Genomic DNA, 21882 nt, shown 5'->3' on the forward strand with positions numbered 1-21882 from the left:
TTCAAATCTCTTACTCGGCTAGCGGCCTGCTCGTACTTCCGGCGAAAATATTCTCCCTCGCTTTGAAAATATTACTGTAAGATGTTATTTTGAAATTGATTAGTGGATTACAGCGATTCGTAGAATTTCTTGTCTATCTTGAGGAACCGATCGGTTCCCTTCTGAACGATTCACGAAATTCTTTGGGAAAAATCGTGAAGATGTTCTTGATTAATCATCCGATCTCTTTGGCAAAGAATTCCACTGAAGGGTGCACTCACTCGTAAATCGCGTTCACCAATGCAACCGACGCGACGGGCTATCGTTGTCACTCTCTTCCGCACAAAATCACTCTGATCGAACCTTCTTTTTCTCACGTATCGAAGCAATTAATTTAAATAAATCCTGCCGGTGCGTGTCACCAATTCGAAAACGCTCATTCACTAATGTACTAATCACAGGAGAGTCGCAACACCGATAAAAGAATAAGCACACGCGAATCGAACGATCCTCGCAAGATCTTCCGTTCCGTGAAGCTTCGAACGGAGTGGCAGAATTTTGTAGGATCACCGGAAGGGCCAGAAGAGGTTCCAGTGTTTTGATAGTCGAAGCAGTCTCTCGGAATATACCCGTTGGGGCCACTAACTATAATTTCGGCGGTTCGTGTGAGGCAACAGCCGTTGACGCACTGGTCCATGCCAACACACGCAGCATCCCTTTCCCCTTTCCTGCTTTCTCTCACACCCCTCAGTTACCCCACTCTTTCTCATCGGCTCCTCTCACTCCGATCTCCGGTATCTTTCTCTGTCGTTCACTTTGCCTCGGCATTCTCTCTCTTTTCGTCTCTCGTTCACCGCTAGCCTTGCTCCTCTTTCTCGCTCTCCTTCGTTGCTCTTTATCGCTTTATCTCCCACCGGACCGCTAACCCTCTCCTACCCTCTCTCTTTTCCTCCCTGTTCGACCCTTTTGCGGTGTGGTTCGCTCGCTCGCGTGCGTCTGACGGACCACCCCGTCGCTGCTGGGGCGGACCTCAGCTTTCGATCGATCTATCGAACGCGATTCACCGAGTCACTCTTTTTTTTTCTATCTTTCTTCCGCTCCCGTTCCTTCGTTTTCATCCTCTCGGACCGCTGGAAAATCGCGGCTTCGCGAACATCTCGTAACGAGCCTGCCGTTTATGTTTAATTAGTCGCTCGACCAGGACGAAAGTTAATGAGGAGACGGTATCGCGTGCGTCATCATTGTTCTCGCGTGTTTGCTGCCCGCCGCTTGTTTACACATCGATATGAACTCGGAGAACGATTTAATATCGACAGCCAGCGACGATGTACGCACGCCGTGTTTCGAACGGGGCCGGCGATGTTTTTTTGCCGTCTAATTGGCTGAAAGTGATTGGAAACATTTCACTTCGGTCGCGAGATAATTGTTAGATAAACCCGGTGGGATGAAATTGCTTCGATTTTGTGGAGAATTCGATACGATGATAAAATTGAATATCGCAAGCTTCTACAATAACCCTTCGCTTTTCTTTTTTGTAATTACTCGCACGAATTAACGAAAACTTATTGTCAAACATTTGTCACTCGATTACTGGAAATACTGTAAAGAGAAGCGATCGTTTCTCCCGCCGAAAGAGTTAAGTAGCAGATCAAAGAAACATGGAGAGGATTCGAATGAAAGGTTCTTTCGAAAGCGATTGATCAAAGATCGCTGGATTAACGAGAGCCAGGGGAAATAAGTGTATCGCAGATTGACGAGGAAAGTATCGATCTTTCGAGCAGAAATCGGCGTGTCATCGGTAGGTGTGTTTGCCTAGCGGCAAGTCCGCGAACGGTCGGCTATCGTCAGGATATATTCGCACAGGAAATGGGTAGTTCGATTGTTTGCACGTTCGTACAAACAGTGCAGCTGCGAGGATGCGCTCGGCGGTTCTCTCTGTTTGATTTTCGAAAGTGAACCTCCATTGTAACGTATGTCGGCACCGTGTATACCGGCCCGATCTGTCTGCCGATTTCAATCGAATTCGTCAAAGAATCGGAAGAATACTTGCAAGAAAACGCCCTCTCTGTATTTTTCCCCCTTGCATATTAAATCCAGCCGCATGACCGCAAAGGGTTAATCGCTGCGTTTACCTATTTCATAATAATTTTCTGAAGGAATTAAGCTATGCTGTACCGATTGGAATTTCCCGAAGCTGTAGGGAATAAATTTGCAGATACGGAGGAGGAGAAAGTTAGGCAGGGCGCCGCGGTAGCCCTGCAATTTGTCGCGTATTTGAATAACAGCAGGCAACGAGGTGGCGCGCGAATGAATCGCGTGCGAGCAGTTGAAGTAGCGGCGAACGATCGTCGACGAGACGGTGACAAACAGCGATACGCTGGAAACGTGGAAACTGGACGGCCGTCGTCGTATTGACAAACGACCTAACGCCCGTGTGGACCGTTGCGTTCGACGAGATTCGAATTATCTCTGTTCCAGCCTGTCAATGCAAATGCCATACCTACATTCAATTACCGCTCGTCACGCTCCGATCAGCGCGCGAACGGGTAACCGCGGAATATTCCCCCTAGAATTCTTTGCGATTCTAAATTAAATCGTCCGCTTCGAGAAGAGCGACCCGAAAGTTGCTAATCGTTTCAGAATAATCCACGTGGTTCAGTTCCAAAAATTTCAGGTAGGTGTGAAGAAGACTTAGAGATAATTGGTCAACCAATTATCACCGATCTCGCAATTCATGCGGATAGTTGGATCAAGCCGAGGCATCGCGCGAGAAGCAAACAAGCGTCGGTAATTAATGGCTTCATTACTCACAATCAAAACTGTTGATGGAGAAGTCGAGCTGACGTCTGTGCACGGAGAATCGTCGGGAATATCTAAGTAAATACGGTACGTGTAAACGATCAAAGTCGAACGGATAATAACAAGGCTAATGGAAACGCAATCCGGAGCACGTGTCGTTGAAGGAAGCGAACGGAATCACGCAGCACCGCGCGATTCACCGAAAAACCGCGTTACGCGGCAATCGATTACTCGTGAAACGAGTGCTCGATCGAACGACACATGGAAAACCGAGCGATTGAAACGCGAAAGAAGAGGTATCGTCGCGTTCGACCAACGCCGACTAATTCCCCTTCAAACTTCAAACCATTCATTCTCCTGATTGTTACAAGTAATCTATTTCAATCTCGACACATCCATAGTTGCAACACCGTATCAAAGATAAGTTATCATAATAATGGAACTGACCTAAGGTCATCGAAAGACACGGTTATCCCAAAGATGACACTCTCATTCCATCCTACCACGAGTCCACTGAACGTCAGAAGCAGTCAGCGTGCTTTCTTACCGATACTCGGTGAAAACTGTGAAATAATAACGACGATGCAACGGCACGTGTCACGGGACGCGGATCGCGGATCGCGGAAAAGAGGAGAAAAAAGAAAAACAGGTCGACTCGCGTACCATGCGGTGGAGAGCGGACGCGCGTGCTTCGAAACCGATTCGTCGGTACGCTCGATTGGACAACAATACACGAAGAACGGTACCGGGGCACGAGCAGAAGCAGCAACAACAGAACAGCACAGCACCACCAGCAACCGTACCGCGTGAATACTACACCAGCCCCCCTCCCGCCCCTCTCGCCCACGCCGAGATGGTTTCTCCTTCTCTCTGTTCCACAGAGGGTAGTTTCCTTCTAACGACCACGAACGCCCCACTGCTCGTTGCAATTCTCTCCCCTCCGTGCCACCAATGCGATCCCTTCCCGTGGCCAAACACCCCTACCACGTGCCACGACCACCCCTACCTTGTCGACGATGGGGGTCGTGCGTGGAACGAGTAGGGGTGGCCACAGACCGAACATGTGTAACACGCAGTCTTGATTACACGCGGCCTTGTAAAAATTATTATTATAGCCTCTGATCGTGCTGCTACCCTCTCCCCTTCCAATTTTACTTTCCTTTTCTTTTTTTTACTTTTTTCGACCAATGGTTAAACGCACCACGCGTCACTTGACCTTTGATCCTCGGTGATCGTTTCACTGTCACGGTGATTTCACTGAATTTTTTTTTTTTTTTTAATTTTATTTTCTGTAGAGATAACAAGGGATGGGTTCGCACAGTTTCGTTTTACGTTCCCCGATAATTCGTGTGTTCCTTGTAGCTTTCCAAACGAAATAATAATTGGTTTCATAAATGTATCCTGGTAAAGAAACATTAAAACCAGATCACAGCGTTGATCAATGGAAACCGCGTTAATTCCTGTGCATTCGAAAGGGGAAAAAATATCAGAATACCGTTCCATGCCAGTTGTTCGATGCGGCCACCGTTTGTCTGCTTCAGCAGCTCATCAGCCGACCCATTATTCGAATTATATTCCATAGGAGATAAAATAAATAACGCGTGAACCGGATAATTGTTACCGTTCGGGAAGCAATCTCGTCACGAAACGACTCTACCGTTTCTCATTATCTTTTTCAAGTCCTTATCGATATGGCTTTTGCATGATCAAAAGACTTGCTAGATCCACTGGAAGAGGATGAAATAAAAGGTGTCTCTGGGGCACGCAATCGCGAATACTCGATACATGGGGCCAGTTTGTGACCGAGAGAGTACAAGCGGCTTCCCTGCTTTCTGACCGAAGTGGGGCTAACCGCAGAATCGGAGGCAAGATGGCAAAAGTAAGTCGAGAGGGGCGGCGCTGTGGCCTGGCCAGCCCACTGGCGCATCCTCATATTCTCTTTCGGATTCTGGCCTAAGATCTTCCAAGAATCTACGTTCGCGAAAACATAAGACCTCTATTTTCTTCTGTCGCTGTATTTTCACTATTTCCTAAGATGAAAGTTTTGCAATAAAATATTTCATAATAACTGTGTTCAAATTTTGGCTAATCCCATCCCTTTCCTTTATTAAAAAGGGGTCGTTGACTTCCAGATTGCGGATGTCGGGGGAGTGAGATCCAAAAATCCTTTGGAATAGCCGGTAAAAAGGCAGAATAAACATTTCCTGAACGGTTAGTAGCGATGTGGTGGGCGAAGAGGGTGCAGAGGGTGAACGGGTGCTGCGGTTTCAGAGGGCGGAGGTTGCCTCCAGACTAGGGGGTGCGACAGAAACGAGCACACGCGAGAGATACGCGTGTCTGAGAAAGATGGATCCTTTCGAACGACTAAAAGTAGACAGGAAAAGTTCCTGCGTCGTGAATGGCGGCTGCTTCAAAGAAAACCGTGAATCGTTAAAGAAGTCTGGTTACGTTTTACGCGTTTCTTCGGACGAATCGACGGCCAATGGCATTTCGAAGGCGGTGATGTTTAACTCTTACAGAAATTTTATAGCGATTTCCTGACATAAGAAATAATCGAAGGACCTTTTCAAATCTTCGTTGAATAATACGATTACCTCGAAGAAGGTAAAAAATTAGCACGGTTATAAATAAATATAAACACAAAGCATAAATTAATTTCAAAGTACGAAAAAAAAAAAAACACGTGTAAGCTGGTGAAGCGTAAAAACAAATAAAATATAGAGGGTATAATTTTAAAAAATTCGTTTGCGAATAATTGCTACGTACGCGGCCAAAACTCAGCAGTAAGTTACAGCGTTGGACGTTGGCGAAGGAATAATGTAACCGGGTGTAAATTAGAGTTACACGTTGCCAGTCTCGTTTTTTAACGCATTTGAATGTTTCAGCACAGATGGCATAAATAAAATCGTTTATATTCGAGCGCTCTTTCGAGCAGGGCTGCTGGAAAACGGTAGGTCTGTTCGAAGTGTGGCTCAGAGATGGCGACACCGAGGTACTTTTATCACCCTTCATTCACGGGGGTGCGAAACCCCTTTTTCGACACGCGCCATTTCCCGATCGTATCATCATAATAAACGAACGGAGCTTCGATGATTACGCATCGACGGCACACGGTATCGCTGTTGAAAATTTTTCATCGATTATCGTTGCCGCGATTCTCCCCCGGGGGGGTTCATTTAACGAAACATAAATTCATAAGCGTCTTTATATCATTGTAACAAACAAACTCGACTACAAACGCAGCATTTTTGTTCATTATACAATAACGTATCGTTTAAATGCTATTCATTTGTAAAACCCTTGTTCGCTTTCAACAATTCCGAGGCCAGTATCCAGGTTGGAGGAGGAATTTTCAATAAAATTCAACCGAACGAAAATACGCGCGTAAAACGAAACGACATCGATGTCGATATTAAAACGAAATGCTAATTAATTTTTCTAAAACGCGTTTCCAGCCAGGCGTGAAACTACGGCAGCAATTATTCCACGAAATGAGGCCAGAACGAAATTAACTCGATGGTAAACATCACCCTGGAGACAAAAGACCGGTGACATACCACAGGGCTGAATTCATACATAGAATCTATACGAGTTCACTCTTCTTTTAACCCCACCCCCAAAAAGTTCCTTAAAACTTTGCCTAATTAATAACAACTTGGACCAATATTTCTCGCTCTAAAGACCACCAAGAAATTCATAAATTACCCCGATAATAATGAAATAGTCATCGACTTCCACTATATCAGAATGATTTTTCACGGTGTAATGCGAGTAGCAGGCATCATAATGATCCGGAAAAAAATCCGTGATTCTGACAAGGGGGACGGCAAACATCCCGCAAAACCTTAACCACCCGAATGGTACTGTTTTAATGTAATTCCAGGACCGGTTTGTCGCTCGGCTCATGCACGCATGTAACAGCGCGAGCGACAAACCCGTCGACCAGCTAGCGAGCCGAAAAGAGACACCCTCCGAGTGCGAAAGAGAGGAAGGCGATAGGGGGCTGAGGGTGAATAGTTGCGAACGGGGTGTACGGCGGTGTACATACAGGTAAAGACAGAGCGAGAAGAATAACGGGTGAGTATGGTGGTCAGTTGGCGTGTAACAGAGAAAGATGAACGTTGCGAGGGGGACGGGGGGTAGAAAGAGTAAAATTCGTGGTAGGGGGTGAGAGTGACAGAGAGGGTGCAGTGTTTTGTTCGCGCGCGATGGACGCGTCGCCATAGCGACCGGCGGTTGTTTATTATTGCGTCCAGCGGTCGTGTGGGGTGGTGTGGAAGAGAGCACGGGGTAGTTTACGCGACGAGGGGGTTGAAAAGGGTTAGGTGGCTGGGGGAGGATGGAAGGATGAGAGAGAGAGAGAGGAAAGAGTGGGAGAGGGTTGGAACGGTGGTGTGCAACGAGGGAGTGGCGGCCGACCACACGAGGCCGAAAAACACACTCTCCGCCAAACCTACCCCCCTTTTACACCCCCGTACACCACCTCCTCCCTCCCGTTGGTAATGAGAGTTCGATAAAGCGCCTTTACCAGTGCGTGACGTCAAGCGTGTTCTCTCTCCCTCCCGCTTTTTATCCAACTTTCTCTCTCCCTCTCTCTGGTATACTCTCCTCCTCTTTTGGCTTCCTCTATCCCTATCTATCTCTTTTTTTATTTTTGGTTTTGCTTGCTCGTTGCCTTTTTTCGGTTGCCGTTAGCAGCGGCGAAGTCGCGGCGTGTGACAAAAAACGAAACTTGGGAAATTTCGTTGACGCGAGCGAGCTAGGAGAGAGTGGTAGAATACATTTTTTTCGCAACGATAAAAACGTCGCGGTAGCTTGATGGGTATCATATTTTTTTCGGAGCAGGGCCAGAAATTTGTGCTGGCCGGTAGTGTTGACGCGGCTCGAGTACTCTACTCTATGATCGTGTTGCTTTCTACGCTCTAATTACTTTCTGATCTCTCCTTTTCACACCTTTGTTTTTTAGTTTCCTGTTAAACGAGAGGAAAGATTGGTGCGGCGGTTTCGTCGTTTGTTTCTTTCGCCCATTAATCCTTCGCGAGTAGGATTCATTCGTGAATGGATATTGCAAAAGTTTGTTTCACGAGTTGGAATGTTTTCAACAGAAGCTGTTAATGATTTAAATTAACCGTGATAAGGTCCAACAAAGTTTCGGGTCAATCTCGACGGTAAAGTGTTACTTCGCGGGACTCTCGATGGTCAGCAAACAGAATGAAATGGTAATTAATCCCGAACGGCTTTTTACACACCTGTTCGAATTCCTGCGAGCCCGTATCCTGACCCTGGAAACTTCAAGTTCCCTTCGTATAAGACAGACGTTTAAGACGTGCGCTAATTAAGAACGGCATCTCACTACGCAGCTGCCAGCCACGCCGGCGTTGCCCGGGAATTATTAAACGGCCACGAGGAAGCGACATAAGGTCGACGGGTAACCAGAAACAGCAGAGAACACGACTGCTAGAAACTTTCAACCCTGGGGAACACGAGTGCGCGTGAAAACGTAACCCCTTATGGCAATCCAAAGGAAAATTTCAACTCCCCTAACGTGACGAGAGAAACTGATTAAATCTTTCAACTATCACCAACGATTTATTTATATTATATTTTTCTAATCGACAGAGAAAAATAGTTTCTGAAAATAACGCTTCGCGTTGAACGCACCGAAGCCAGCAAGTTTTTGTTAAGAACGTCTGCAGACGTAGAAAGCGATCGGGCAGCGGAAGACCGGAAGTCTATCAGCACCTCGGAATCTGTACCGTCAGCTCGACAACAATCCGCCCACGCGGAGAGGCTCGAGATTACGGTAGGGTGAAAGAGATAGAATCGTCGACGTTTCGTTCAGAGGACGGTAAATTGCCTGCTATCGGTACGTTGCATCGTTAATCCTAAACTACCATGTTCGTTTGTATCATTCGCAACGATGCGCTCTAATGATCCTTAGAAACTGTTTAAACATTTCGCTAGAAACGATGTATAAAGAATCGACAGTTTCAGAAAGTATTTTGTTTCAGAAAGGTTAGACAGGGACATTAGGGTGATCGTTTACGTGGTGGGTCAGCGAGTAAAACGCTGCTTCCTCCGAGCGTTTTAGGAGCATCCGCTCACCTGCTCTCGCCCCAGCGATAATTTACTCTTTTTTCGGTCACCGATTCGACCGGGCAGCGGCGCTAATTTACATTTACGAGCGAGATCGGCTAATTGCCGGTTAACCGGTTGGCCGAGCAACGACATACCTGGTTCGTAGTTTGTTGCCATCCGATACAACTGTCGTTCGCCCGTGAGAACCGGCATCAGGCCTCTTCGTTGCGTCGATTATCGCAATCTTCGTTGCCCGCTCCTCCGCCGTTTTTCTCCTGGAGAAATAAAAATACATAGATGGTTAGACTACGGTTCCGTTGAACGAGAATTTTCCGGTAGCCTGGGAGACGGAGAGATAGGAGAAGACAAACAACCGTGTGATATGGAGCCCGTGAAGAGCAGCAAAACGTAAACCGTGATACAGGCGCCAACGAACCAACTCGTCGCCGCAATGTGTTATCGTTGGTAAACGAGTTGCCCTGTCGCTCGCTATTCATCTCTAATTCTGTCGCAACCGGCTCTGCCGCTTTAGCAAGATGAAACTTTAATTTTGATCGGGTCGAACGAAAAACAAAAAACCAATTATCCGTTCCCGAATGATCCGTAGCTCGCATCCTTTATTTATGACGTTGTCCGAAAACCGCCGTGTTGATTAATCGAACGAACTGCATCATTTTTATTTACCATCCTGGTATATTATACGTCACAACTTCAGACTAATGTTATTAGAATACAAATTACCGTGTAACGCTTCAAAAATTATTGATAATCGTCGAGTACTCTCGAATGAGAACAGTTCGATTACAAAAATTCGATACAACGTGGGTGGAAAGCTTATGTGCGTAATGCTCGAGTAATTAAGAGCCTCCATAATTATAAAATTATACAATAAAATTGGAAAAAATATGAAAATGTTAATCTTTAGATATTCGCCATCCAAAGGTGAAAGGTTAATAAAAGAAAAAAATTATTTTTACAAAAGTGATCTAGAAACTAGTGAGTAGGAAATGTAATTAAAGATTCTTTCTCTGGCTGCGAAATTATGGCAGGCTATCATTGATGGTCGCGAGGGGATGATGAACATGGATTGGCATTTTCCAGCGTCGAACAACGTGCTCTCGGTCTGGTGTACGCGTACACACTGGCCTCGGTTTCCACGTTAAAGCGAGGTCCAACGCGGTACCTGTCACGGTTCCCTGGCATCCCCGTTTCACCCCCTTTTCAAACCCCTCTCGTGCACCGTTTCCATCCTGGGTTCCACGAGCGAACTACTCGCTTCGGTTTTTAGTTAATGCTTGCAGCACCCATCACGCAGCCGACCACGTCGATGGACTTTAACCCATTATGGTTGCGTCTACATCGTGAGATATACTATTCGGGTATTTAAGGGAGGACGCGAAAGCCGCGATCGTAAAATGGTATTCCACAGACACTGAAATCGTTCGATCATAATTGGGTATTCGGGTAGCCATCGAACTTTCGATACTTGACCCTTTTTAAACGTCCGACTTCGCTTTAGAATGGAATATCAACTAGGAAAGAAAGCTGTCGAGGATGAAAACGACAAGCGGTCATTGCCGATAACTTTCTATTCGCAATTCATAACCGATCCGTCGAGAGAAATGGGAAGAGAAGCAATCTCCGCGGGGACACGAGGTTAAAAGAATAAAGAAAAAGAGTATAAAAAAAACACAGGCAAACAGCGTAGAGGACGTGGAACAAACAACGTCAGACAGGCTACGACGAAAATCGTGTCCCGCTGGTTGGCGAGAGAGAGAGAGACAGGGTAGGTGGAGCAGAGAGGGTGGTCAGGGTTGATCGTCGGATCGCGGGATCCCGGTCGATCTAGCAGCGTTGGTGCTCCTCTGGAGAGACGGAAGTAGCCGTGAAAAATTTTCCCGTCGACGTGTGGTGGCCCGTGTACGAGGCTAACGCCGCGCATTTCGCGGTGTTCGGGGTGTCGGGGGTGGTTCACCAGAGAGTGTACCGCGGGTTGGGTCACGCTGGGATGAGTCGCGTCCACGCTGTGCTAGGCCGAGAGTGGAATGGAATGGAGTGGAGTGGAGAGTGGAGAGTGAACGGAGGGCGGGAGTTGAAGCGAGAGGGTTGGCCGGCAACGATGGTAAGGGTGAGCGAACGGGGATGAGGCGGTAGTGGTGGCAGTGGGTGGCCGAAGGTGAGGGTATTTGTTGGCGCGAGTGGCTAGCCAGTCGGATTACCACCGGCAGGGTGATTCGAGGGGGGTTCTTTCGGATGGTGAGGGGTGTGCGCGCGGCTCGCCGAGGGGTAGGGGGTTGCTATGGGTCCGCAATACACACACAGTGGCACTCGACGAAAAATGTAGCCAGAGAGCGACCGCCGCTGGAAAATTTACACGCATCACGAGGGCGATGGCTGAATGGCGAGGGTTAAAAGAGCATCGCTAATGGCCACCGCGTCGGTTATTTTGTGGATTTTTATAATACGACCGACCGAAGTCTCTGTGTCCCTTCTCTCTGCTCCTCTTCTTCTATCTTTACCGGTTCCAACACATACCCAACACGGCACAGTCGACTCCATCAGTTTTTCAATCCGGCTGATTTTCCTTCGTCACACCCCTTTCCTCCGCTTTCTCCTCCTCCTCCTCCTATATCCTCCTACTCTCCGCCGCTGTTCCGACGTATTTGCGTGGATGAAATTGAGCGATAATGAAGGGGCGATTCGATTTTCTTTGCGAATCGAGATGTGTCCGATATCGAACGCTTTTTCTTTTTCTTCTTCTTTCAACATAGACCGTGTATTCTTCGTTGATCAACGAAGATGCGTAAGAATTAACAGGAGTCGAGGCAAAATTCCAGATTCTTTTGGTTTCGTTTCACGAAATATTCGTATAGCGAGCATAATATTTAACAATTAATATTTCATATTTTACGTCTAAATATTACGTAAATTACGTTTAAATATTAATTAATATTAATATTTAACAATTAATATTTCATATTTTACGCTTGGCTCTTCGTGAAAAACGCGTCACGCTTAATTGCCAGGGTAGAGAACGGAGGAATTACGAGGGTTAATCGAAAGGGGTTGATAACTTTCGTCGTGACTCTGTATTGTGAAAGAATGACAATTTCAGAATGCCATTCTATCTATCTATCTATCTATGACGATTCATCATCCGTATTTTCTACGTTAGGAAATGACACATTATTTTGAAACTATCGACAATAAAAATGAAGAGAATTGTTATTGCTCCTTTAGCAACAAGTGTCTGAACTTTATTCTGAACAACTACGATTAAAAGAGAATAATTCTAAATTCCAAATTCCTTCGCGAAACTACCACGATATAAATTACACGGTTTAATTTTACTTAAATATTCAAGAACAAATACGAATTAAACCCTTGATTAAAATTATACTGCTGCCTTCTCTACCACGATAAATCAGAAAGATCCTCGGATCGGAGCGAAATCCTTCCGAGTTTCCATCCGTGTGGAGAAACGAATTCGAAATGCACGGTGATCAAAGTCCGTCCTCCGGTCGGGATCCATTTAACGCGAGCGTGGATCCGCACTTCCTGACATTTAGCAGGTGAAACAACGGAGAACACGTATGCTGGTCCCCTCGGAGATGGCCGGCACACCCTCGTGCAGCGTAACGCTAACCCAGTGAAATAGATAGTCTCTCCAGGGCTGATATCGTGGCGTACACGAGCGAAGAGAAGAGACAGAATCACAAGTGAACCAAGTTATATGTATACTTGTAGGTGAGTTGATGTATGTGGATGTGTGTGTGTATGTGGTTGGGAAGAGAGAGCAAGAGTACAGAGGCCGGCAGAATCCATCCATATATCGCGGGGCCAACAAACCGACCGAATCTCGACAGGACGAATGGGTAGGCCGCGTTTTCACCGTTGCCACTCCGCGCCAGTTTCCAGTAGGCTGTTCTATCTGTGTACGGGTCACCATTTCGTGTGTGTGGATGGGTATAGTTACCCGTAACGTGGCACACCGATCCGCCACACTGGCTACGACCAACGAAAGCTTCGTCCAGAGAGAGAGATAAAGCTAGATAAAGAAGAGAGAAGGAAGGAAAAAGCGAGAGCGATAGACGTGGTCAGATATAAAGAGATAAAGAGAAACTCGAGGGTAGAGAGTATCCGAGAGAGAGGGAGCGCAGCTCGGCACTCCGCAAATTTTCAACCACCACCCACTCTCCACCTCACACCACCACCCACGGTTCGCTAACCCCCAACCCTTCCTCTATTCGAGCTCGTTTTTGCCGCGTCCACCGCCAGATCAATGGGGTTGCTAACACGGGTAGGTATATGTGTCCCGTCCCCACCGCCCCTGCTCCGACCAGTACACCCCTCCCCTCGCGCGTGCACCCTCTCGCTGAAACCGTCGACCAACCCTCCGGGCACCAACTACCCTTGCGATGCCTCTCCGCCACTCTGTACAGGGTGATTATAAAGTTTCCATGGACCGATGCTAAACGAATTGTCTCCGGCGGTCGCGTGTTTCCGCGTGCACCAGCAGCTACCACACCTGCCACTAGGGGGTGGATTTCTTCCTACGACGAATCTACAAGGCAGGATTTGCCGGAGGATCGTCAAGACTGTACCGGGGGGGGGGATTCTCGATTCAGTTAATCCTCGAGTTTTGCGACGTTTCAACCATCCCCGTCGCGTCGACTCGCCAACTGATTTATCGTCCGGGAAAGGAGACCCTCGTGAAAGGGTGATTTGTGGGTGACGCTTGCGGTTAACTTTCTGCTTGGCTGTTTAATTATTTCCCTATCTTCTTCGACTGTTTTTGTGGATCACGTTCAAGTCTTACTTTACGTTCTGTTTATCGCAATACCTTTGTAGTCGAGTTGATAATTATCGAGTACGATCCATTAAAAATTACACCTGATATCGTGTTCGGAAAATGAAAACACGAAAAACGGAAGGGAATAGCAGTCATACGTATGCCGTTATAATTGCGTGTAGGTCGTAATGACTTTTTTATCGACTCGCAAGAACCGGATGGGATAGCCGGGGCCAAAGGGATCGATCGATAATTCTGTTTCGGTTACAGACAATTACGGCTGATTCGACCGCTAATCAACGGCAGCACAGGCCACTCGTCTGGCCAACGATCCGACAAATATCCTCAAAGTGATCCGACGACACACAGTCCAAGCAATCGGCCCACGTTTATCGTGTGAACATCGACGTGCCCGTTTCGAGACCGATAAATAAATCAGGATAACACACGCTAAAGAAAAAATCACAGATCAACACTTTGCTTGATGATTTCCTAATAGAGAAAACCATTAATTACTACGCTATTCGCGCGTCGATGACTATTCAAGATACCATTCAATAGAGCGGTGAGAAACAAAGAGAAGAAAGGAAGCTTTCGACACTGATCAAAATCTGTCAAACGCAAAGTCTGAATAGAAAGGATCCGCGTGGTAGTCGTGTCGGCTTATTAAATTCCAGAAACTTAAACACCACCTGTTGAGGGTGTTCACCCGTCCCTCGTCGTCGGGCCGAAAAAGTCACCGGGATAGGGATGCCTCTCACCCCTTTCCGCGATGAAACATTTTTCAAACAAGGTTCCAGCCCCGCGACGTGCGACGGGGGCAGAAATTCGGGCGAAAGTTTCGAGCAATTTGGCCACTGGCCAGCCACTTCCAGACCGATCCTCGTGGTCGGCCGAAAAAATGCTCCACCGATTCTCCGCCCTCGACAGATTAGTTCGACCTCCTATCATCGCGATCGCCGTTTCAATCGTCGTTCCGATTCATCGGCTTGTAAAACAATGCACCGCTGATTACTCGATATAACTTTCGAACAGAGCGAGAGAGAGAGAGAGAGAGAGAGAGAGGCTATATGAGAAAGGACGATGCAGTTTGCAACGCGGTGCATTCGAGCCAGGCATTCACGATTCATACGCAATGGAATTACCGGTTTACGCGGCGTTGCAGTTCTGCGCGAATACCGATAGCCAGCTACCAAATGTGGCTACTAATTAAGATTTCACACCAATTTTTTACTAATATCAGCAAAAATATTAAGAATTTTACGAAACCCTATTGTCCATGCATTTCGCATTCAAACAAAGCTCACTCTCGTTCAAACGAAACCGAAAGCCGAATAGCCGACTAGAATACCGCAATGTTCACGAAATTGTCGACGTAATGGCTGACTGTGGAACCGCAATGTTCAGGACCGTCAACATACCGATTCAAATCCGCGGCCAAACTCATGAAATTCGTCATAACCATAAAAAGGAGGAAGAAGAGAACACACCTGGTTTCAAAGATGAAAGAAACATAAAAAGAAAACCGCGGGTTTTAATATTCTTCCCCCTGTTCCCTAACGAATTCGAGTCGAAGAATTTCCGGGGGTTCGATCAGCGATCGACAGCCGTTCCGAAATCGGGAATAACGAGACGATCGGCTACTTCAAAGTCATGGCCATTGTTGCGGAAGCAAGAGCACTCGAAATCCCCAAACATCTGTCAGGTATCACTCCCCCAGTGAGCCAGTGTCCGCGTTAAATCAGGTGAACGATTCGCACAAAGAACGATCCGGACCTCCTCTCGAGGACGCTGTCCGAGTTCAGCATCGCGGAAGTCTTCTGCCTCTTCTATTTTTTTTTCACCCCTCCCGTCTTCTTTTCACGTTCCTCGCGTGTCGTTCCACTTCGAATCTAGTCACGGATAAAAAATTATCCTCCAAAAGAATGGGAATTTTTTCTTTTTTTTACTGGAAACTTGGTATCCAGGTGTTAAGAGCTTTTACGATGTTAACTACTGAAAAATCAATCTTCTTAAACAACATTCCAAACACGTTCATACGAATCCAACCCTCGCATATACACACGTGACTCTGGTTCACCCTCGTAACGACAGATGGCTCAGGGTGGTCAACCTTCGAGGCTCTCCCTCGCTTTTCTCCTCTGAAAAGCAGCTAGTATCTCCAGGTCGTGTGCCAAGCTCGTCTTAAACTTTCAACGAACTATCTCCAAAGCCTCAAAGCAGGAGGAATTAGTTTCGAAGGGTTGTGCAGACGCGTTTGTCGACGAACATCCTTACAAATGTTTCGACAAATAGATTACCGGGTGTTTAAACGACACACCTGATCCTCTATAAGATCTCGATCCGATTTGTTCCCAAAAAACCTTTGTACCATTCACCCTTTGCCGATACAGAATCACACAAATTTTCCATCGATTCAGAATTTAGTATTCGGTTCGTCGCGTCGTTAAAAATCATCCCTTGTGGCCACGGATACATTCCGAGCGATACGAAATACTTGCGAGATTCCGAACGAACGTGGGTCAAAAAGGGAGAAAGAGAAAAAGCAGGGAGGTCGAAAACTTTTCAAACGAATGCCCACGAGCGTGTTCTCCGAGGCCTCACGAGACGACGACGTCGACGACACACGCGCATCTGCTCCTCTTTTCTCTTTTTTTTCCCTTCCAGGCCGGATAATTCATCCCCGATAGACGATTCATCCCCGGTTGCACGACCTATACGATTAACACGTCAAAAAGCACAAAGACCGCGTCGAGGTATGTCATGGGAATAATTTTTTTTTCTCTCTTTTTTTCCTTCGACGACACACGGGGGTTGCGCCGCATCGAGCCCAAACCCCTCTCTGGTTATGTTTGCACACACAAACGTTTATCTGCGGGGCACCATGAAGCACCCTGCACACTTCTAGAGAAGATCAGCTCGATTTTCGTGCCAGCAGACAAAACGATGCCTCGATAGAAATGTTTACCACTCTTTTCTGGGGAGTCTATCTATTCCTTTCGCTCGTAATCGCTTCAGACTGACAGGATTAGGAAAGGAAGCCTCTCGACTATTTATGTTATCCTTTCTTCTCTTTTTTTTTTTTTATCTTACCTAGAGTATTACCTAGCATACGTTTGCAGAGCGATTAGGATTTTGTACGAAGGCAAAAGTCCGTGCAACAGTTTGCGTTCCACGTTTTGCACTGTGAAAGTTGGTCTACTTAACTTCCTTTTTTCTATGAGGAACAAAAGCGAAGAAATGGAAGATTCTATTTTAAGGAAGGGATGTTCGTCAAAGCCACTGCAGGGTGATCGATATTATCGCAGGGCTAACGTTAAATTATCAATCAAGCGAGTCTTCAGACTTTGAACTTCAACGAAGGCTGCGAAATGTCATGAAATATGCATCGGTCTTAGGGGGTAGTTTCGATCCGCGCTTCGAGGCAGTCGTTAAAATAGAATTAACGCTCGGTTAAGAATTTACTCGAAATTCTACTACATAATTTCTGTGAAACAGATTTTTAATGGAAATAAAAATAAAAGTATCATTTGACGAAGAATTAAAGTGAACGCAAAGTGGAGATAATTTTCCGAACAGGATGTATTCTTTTTCGTTGAAAGCCATAACCGTTAATCCGTGTCTCATTAGTGTCTGCAGAGCGGGTGCATCCGCGGCGGATTTTACGATTCTAATGATGGCCAGCTTGTTTGATTGAAGCGCAGCTACTCTAATAAAATAAATCATGCGCGGTAGAGAGGCGCGGCCGCCGTTGCGAACAGCGCTGTTGGTTCAAATTAATCCCATTGTGTCTGGATTTGGGCGGTGCGCCAATTAAACGGATTATTATCGTCACTATCGTCATTACTTTTTGCGAAAAGCAGCCCCATAGAACCCGGCGGAGATCGCCCGTTCGATCGCGAATTTTTATCCGAGTCCCGATTTTTTCCCCCATTCTCGATGTCCTTCCACCTGTGATTGCCTCCACCGAGCTCGTTTCACCGGATGAATGTAATTAATTAATATTTGTCCCGATATTCGATCGATTCTATCGTTTCCTTGTTTTCACCCTTTTTCTTCTATTCCTCTTCCTCCTTTCACATTCTAGTCTATTAGCGAAGCGAATTGCCGCGAATGACGCGTTTAATTCGTAACACGTAGTAAATTTAAGCTAAACGATTTTCCAATTTCTTCCAAAAATCCAATAAAATATTAGTCGATTCGAACGTTAAAGTACCACCGCATAATCCAATCGAATCATCCCCCAAGTGTCCCAAAGTCTCCAATGGTTGCAAGGGTGTGGATGCTGTGCTACGAATTTGTGTAACGCGTTTAGGAAATACAGGAACGGTTCTTGGCCAAGATGGCTACCGGAAATTGCTCGGTGACCTTACTTAGGACTTGAAGGCAGTAGAAACTTACGGTTGATGGCAGGCTAGACGAAGGGTTACCATATCGTCGAATACGATGGAAGATAGGGTCATTAATGAGGTAATAGTAGCAGGGAATTCGGAGGAGTTCTGTCTCATCCGCGCTTGATGAGTCGTTTCACGAATTACATTGTCTTCGACGGACATTTCGTTACAGGATAGTCTCTAACGTTCGCCGAAAGTGTGAACAGTGCTTGCTCGCCAGTTTACGTAGTTGCTTTTGTGATTTAAAGGGGATGAAGGGTGTTCCAAGAAGGGTGAAATCAACGATAGTTATTGGATTTTTTACGTTAAGGACTTTGAGCGTCTCAGATTTAAATGGCCTGTTTAAGCTAATTGAAGCGAACCCCTGTGCAACTAAGGATTATCACCCCCTTAAATTACCGCACCTACGGAGATTTTATATCGCAAACGATCTACGAGGACCCTTTATTTAAAGGATGATGAGCCTTTGGAAACATCGATCGTCGTGATTCAAGATTCGACGCTGTCCAATCAACGCGCGAACGCGTCAAACTAAAATTGTTCAATTACGATTTGTCACGTAGCGTCGATTTTCCACACGCATCCTTCTCTTTTTCGACTCTTGCCCCTCGGACAAAGCCCGTGTATATGGGGGTTCGTAACAATACTACGTAAGGGGTCTGCTAGTAATAATGGCCCGAGGCATCGATCATGCGACTCGAGCGACCAACAAACTGCAGGAGATCTCGGAAAAAAAATGAAAAAAGACGTACAAAACAGAGATGTATAAAAAAGCAAGATATTTATTTATGAAAACAATCTTATAAAGCAAATCTGATATCGAAACGGGCTAGTAGGTAGAAGCTAGTCTCTGTACACTGGCGGATTTAGATTTAGTGTAGGTGCACCCCGTGCACGGGGTAACAAGAGGGGATGGAGAGAGGGAGTGCAGGAGCAACGTTCGAGGGGTGCGTCCCGAACACGTGACGCCTGATTCATACACAGACTGCTACGGAATCAATTTGTAATCTTGACTCGAATTAAGGACGACAGTGGGCTGATCGTGAGGGGGTGTATGTTGAGGAGGAGAGGGCGAGAGAGATGGGTGTTGGAGTCGAAGGGAAAAGGGGTTGGACGGGATACGTTTATTGGGAAGCGAGGCTGGCATTTGGTTCGAGAATATGGCACACAGGCTACACTGGAATCTGAACTGGCCCGTGCTGAGAGCATTATAGTCTGGTTGTAGGTTATTAGGTGTGTTGGCTAATAGGCATCGATATCGGGTATTAATGGCAGGTAACCAGACGGTGATAATGGGTATCAAAGGGCGGTGTTTTAGCGCGACATGGGGAATAGTAATAGCCGCTTTTACCTTGTTATTTAATCAATCCTCCTCTTGCTTCCGGCACGCGTTTCCCCCTTTTTTTTCGACACTAATTTTTTACTACCCTCATACGCGATTAGAGAATACTGTGGTATGATTGGTCGCAAACAATGAGTGGTTCAAAAATTCTGTGGCAAAGTTTCATTAAACTTACGTATCGTGTTACCGTTAATTAACGAACAAACCCTATAATTTCGAAGCAACTCCTGGCAAGAAGCCGTTGAATGCCGCAAGCAAACAATCAAGAAGAGGAAGAACAGGGTGTAGAAGGAGGGTGTAGAAGAGAGGAAAGGGTAGACTTGGATCCCTTTATCGGCCGACAAACTTTCGCGATACGAGCTGCGAGTATCTCGAACGTCAGAGATTTGCGAAAGAGACGAGGCGGCGAAACAAAAGAGGGGTGTAGGTGGGTGTAGACGAGAGAGAGAGAGAGAGGTGGGGGCAGAAAACGATCGGGGCAACGAGAACGGAAACAAAAGCGACGCGGGGCGATACGCAGTATGGCGACGCTTCCGGCTCGCTCACCGCACACAATGCACTCTCCCGTGTTAACTTCTGTGCCCCGTGTGCTTGCTCTTCCACCTTCTCTTCCCTTTCCTCAACCATCGACCCTTTTCGTGCCTCGTTCTCCATCCGACGACGTCGAAACACACCCTCTTCTCTTCGCATCCGAAACGCGGCGATTTCGTGGGTGTCTCGCGCCAGCCAGGGACGACGATACGTTTAATCGCGCCCTTGCTCCTTTCCGCAACGAGCAACAAGTTTCTCGTGCCGTGCTTGCCAGACAATTCCACCAAACTGTCCACTATTTCCTTTTAGAAGAGTTCCAGATTTCATTTACTATAACATTCCGCGAGAGTTTGAAACAGAGGAAACGTAGCGAAGCTCCGAGAGGTGAACAAAAAGCGTAGCTGCCCGGTTAAAAAATAGAGGCTGGTCAAAGTAACGTTTAAATTTCAAGCTCAGCCGGTGACACTCGAAAGCCAGCTTTTTACTCCAACCATTTTTCTACTTCCTGTTTAATTGTCCAGTTGATCCAGCCGCGAAAAAAAAATATACACGTATGAGAGATTTCTCGTTGAAAGTGAGAAGCAACGGAGCAAACGAAGAGATCAAACGACGTCCCTGTCGGCATTGGCCGTGCGTCTTTTCTCGCTTTTTTTCATATTCGTCTAACCGTGGCGTCGCTGATGCCGTGCATGCAAGTCATTGTCTTTGTCCAGGCTAGGCACTAGGCTTTATTAAAAAAGGCTGCTGCCTTTAGCTGGTCACTGGCGAGGAAACGGATGCCCAACGTGCATGCACGTTTTAAGAAATTAGTCGTACGCGTTGCCTCGTTACGCGAAATGCCACTCCACCGGTCGCCTTTTACAATTTTTTACGCTCTCTCTTCTCTCTACTATTAATTAATTGCACCGTGAACAATCGACCCGACAGACAATCCGCACACCTTCTTCTCTCGCCGGTGTATCGGGGCTGTCTGCTTTCAAACATTTTGCTTAAATATTACGCGGGATCAAAAAACCTTTTCTTCGCTCTTTCAGCTACTGATTACAATTAAAAAATTACTAATTTTGTCTTCCTCGTGTTAAATATAAAAAAGGACGTGAAATTACAACAGCCATGAATTTCATAAAATATTCAATGGATAAAGCGTTAAATAATTAATCGTTACCTTCTATTTTTTAAACCGCTTTTTTACACGTTGTATCGCTTCCTGGTATAAAGCTGCGGCTTCCGTTTATAAATTCCTAATTAATGCTTAAAAATTCACCATCCGAAAAGCGTTTTTAACAAGAAAATTTCTTTCTGAAAGGGATTCGAGGAGAAAGGGAACGCAATCGTCGCAGATGCATCTCGAAGAAGGGCAAAAAATGATGCAACGAAGAGAGGGTGGAAAAAATGGGGTTAATCTGGTGCTAATCCACCGGTAGGTGAAAGAATCAGACACCGAAGTAAACGTTCACTCAAGGACACGAAGGTTCGAAGCGCGTGAAAGCAAACGAAATTGAAGGGATCCTTTCTTCGTACCTACTTTTACCTAGAAATTAGCCTGCGAACCTTTCGGAGGCAAGTCGGTCGTGACGATCGGTAATAAAAGTTCCGAAACTGGGGCTTTATGGATCGTGGCCTCTATTTTGCCATGGGGCTACCGATGGCTATGCTATTTTTCCATAGAAAGTAATTCCTTCTATCATTTTAAGGCACCCCTGTATCTCTATACAACCCTCTGGTTGGAAAACAGCACGACAATATCGGTGATTTTTCTTTTCGAAGGTACAGGTACTACGAATATCGACAAAGTTGATCGAGTTAATTAAATGACCATTTAATTTTGTATCGTTCTTATTTTTCGAGACACGAGACTATCTTAATCCGACCGATCCGAACAACTGAAGAAGGTATAAATTCCGAAATCACGCCCTCGTTAAGTCTGGATAAGCTTGCGGTAAGCGTTGAATTAACTCTTGACAAAT

The 21882-nt window shown here is 46.1% G+C and overlaps 1 protein-coding gene across 6 annotated transcripts in view; it reads right to left on the reverse strand.

The window, feature by feature from the left end:
* Positions 1-21882, reverse strand: part of LOC117609420 (uncharacterized) — a 76258-nt gene that overhangs the window by 16854 nt on the left and 37522 nt on the right. For 4 of the 6 annotated variants that reach the window (XM_034335719.2, XM_076689095.1, XM_076689093.1 and 1 more), the window contains exon 5: positions 9012-9131. The gene's annotated coding sequence lies outside the window, so the exon portion shown is untranslated. Of the gene's footprint in view, positions 1-14; positions 2764-2790; positions 3529-9011; positions 9132-21882 lie in introns of those variants that run through there. The other 2 variants (XM_076689091.1, XM_076689092.1) reach the window with 2 other exon arrangements.

Source organism: Osmia lignaria, chromosome 7, assembly GCF_051020975.1.
Source record: "Osmia lignaria lignaria isolate PbOS001 chromosome 7, iyOsmLign1, whole genome shotgun sequence".
NCBI lineage: Eukaryota > Metazoa > Arthropoda > Insecta > Hymenoptera > Megachilidae > Osmia > Osmia lignaria.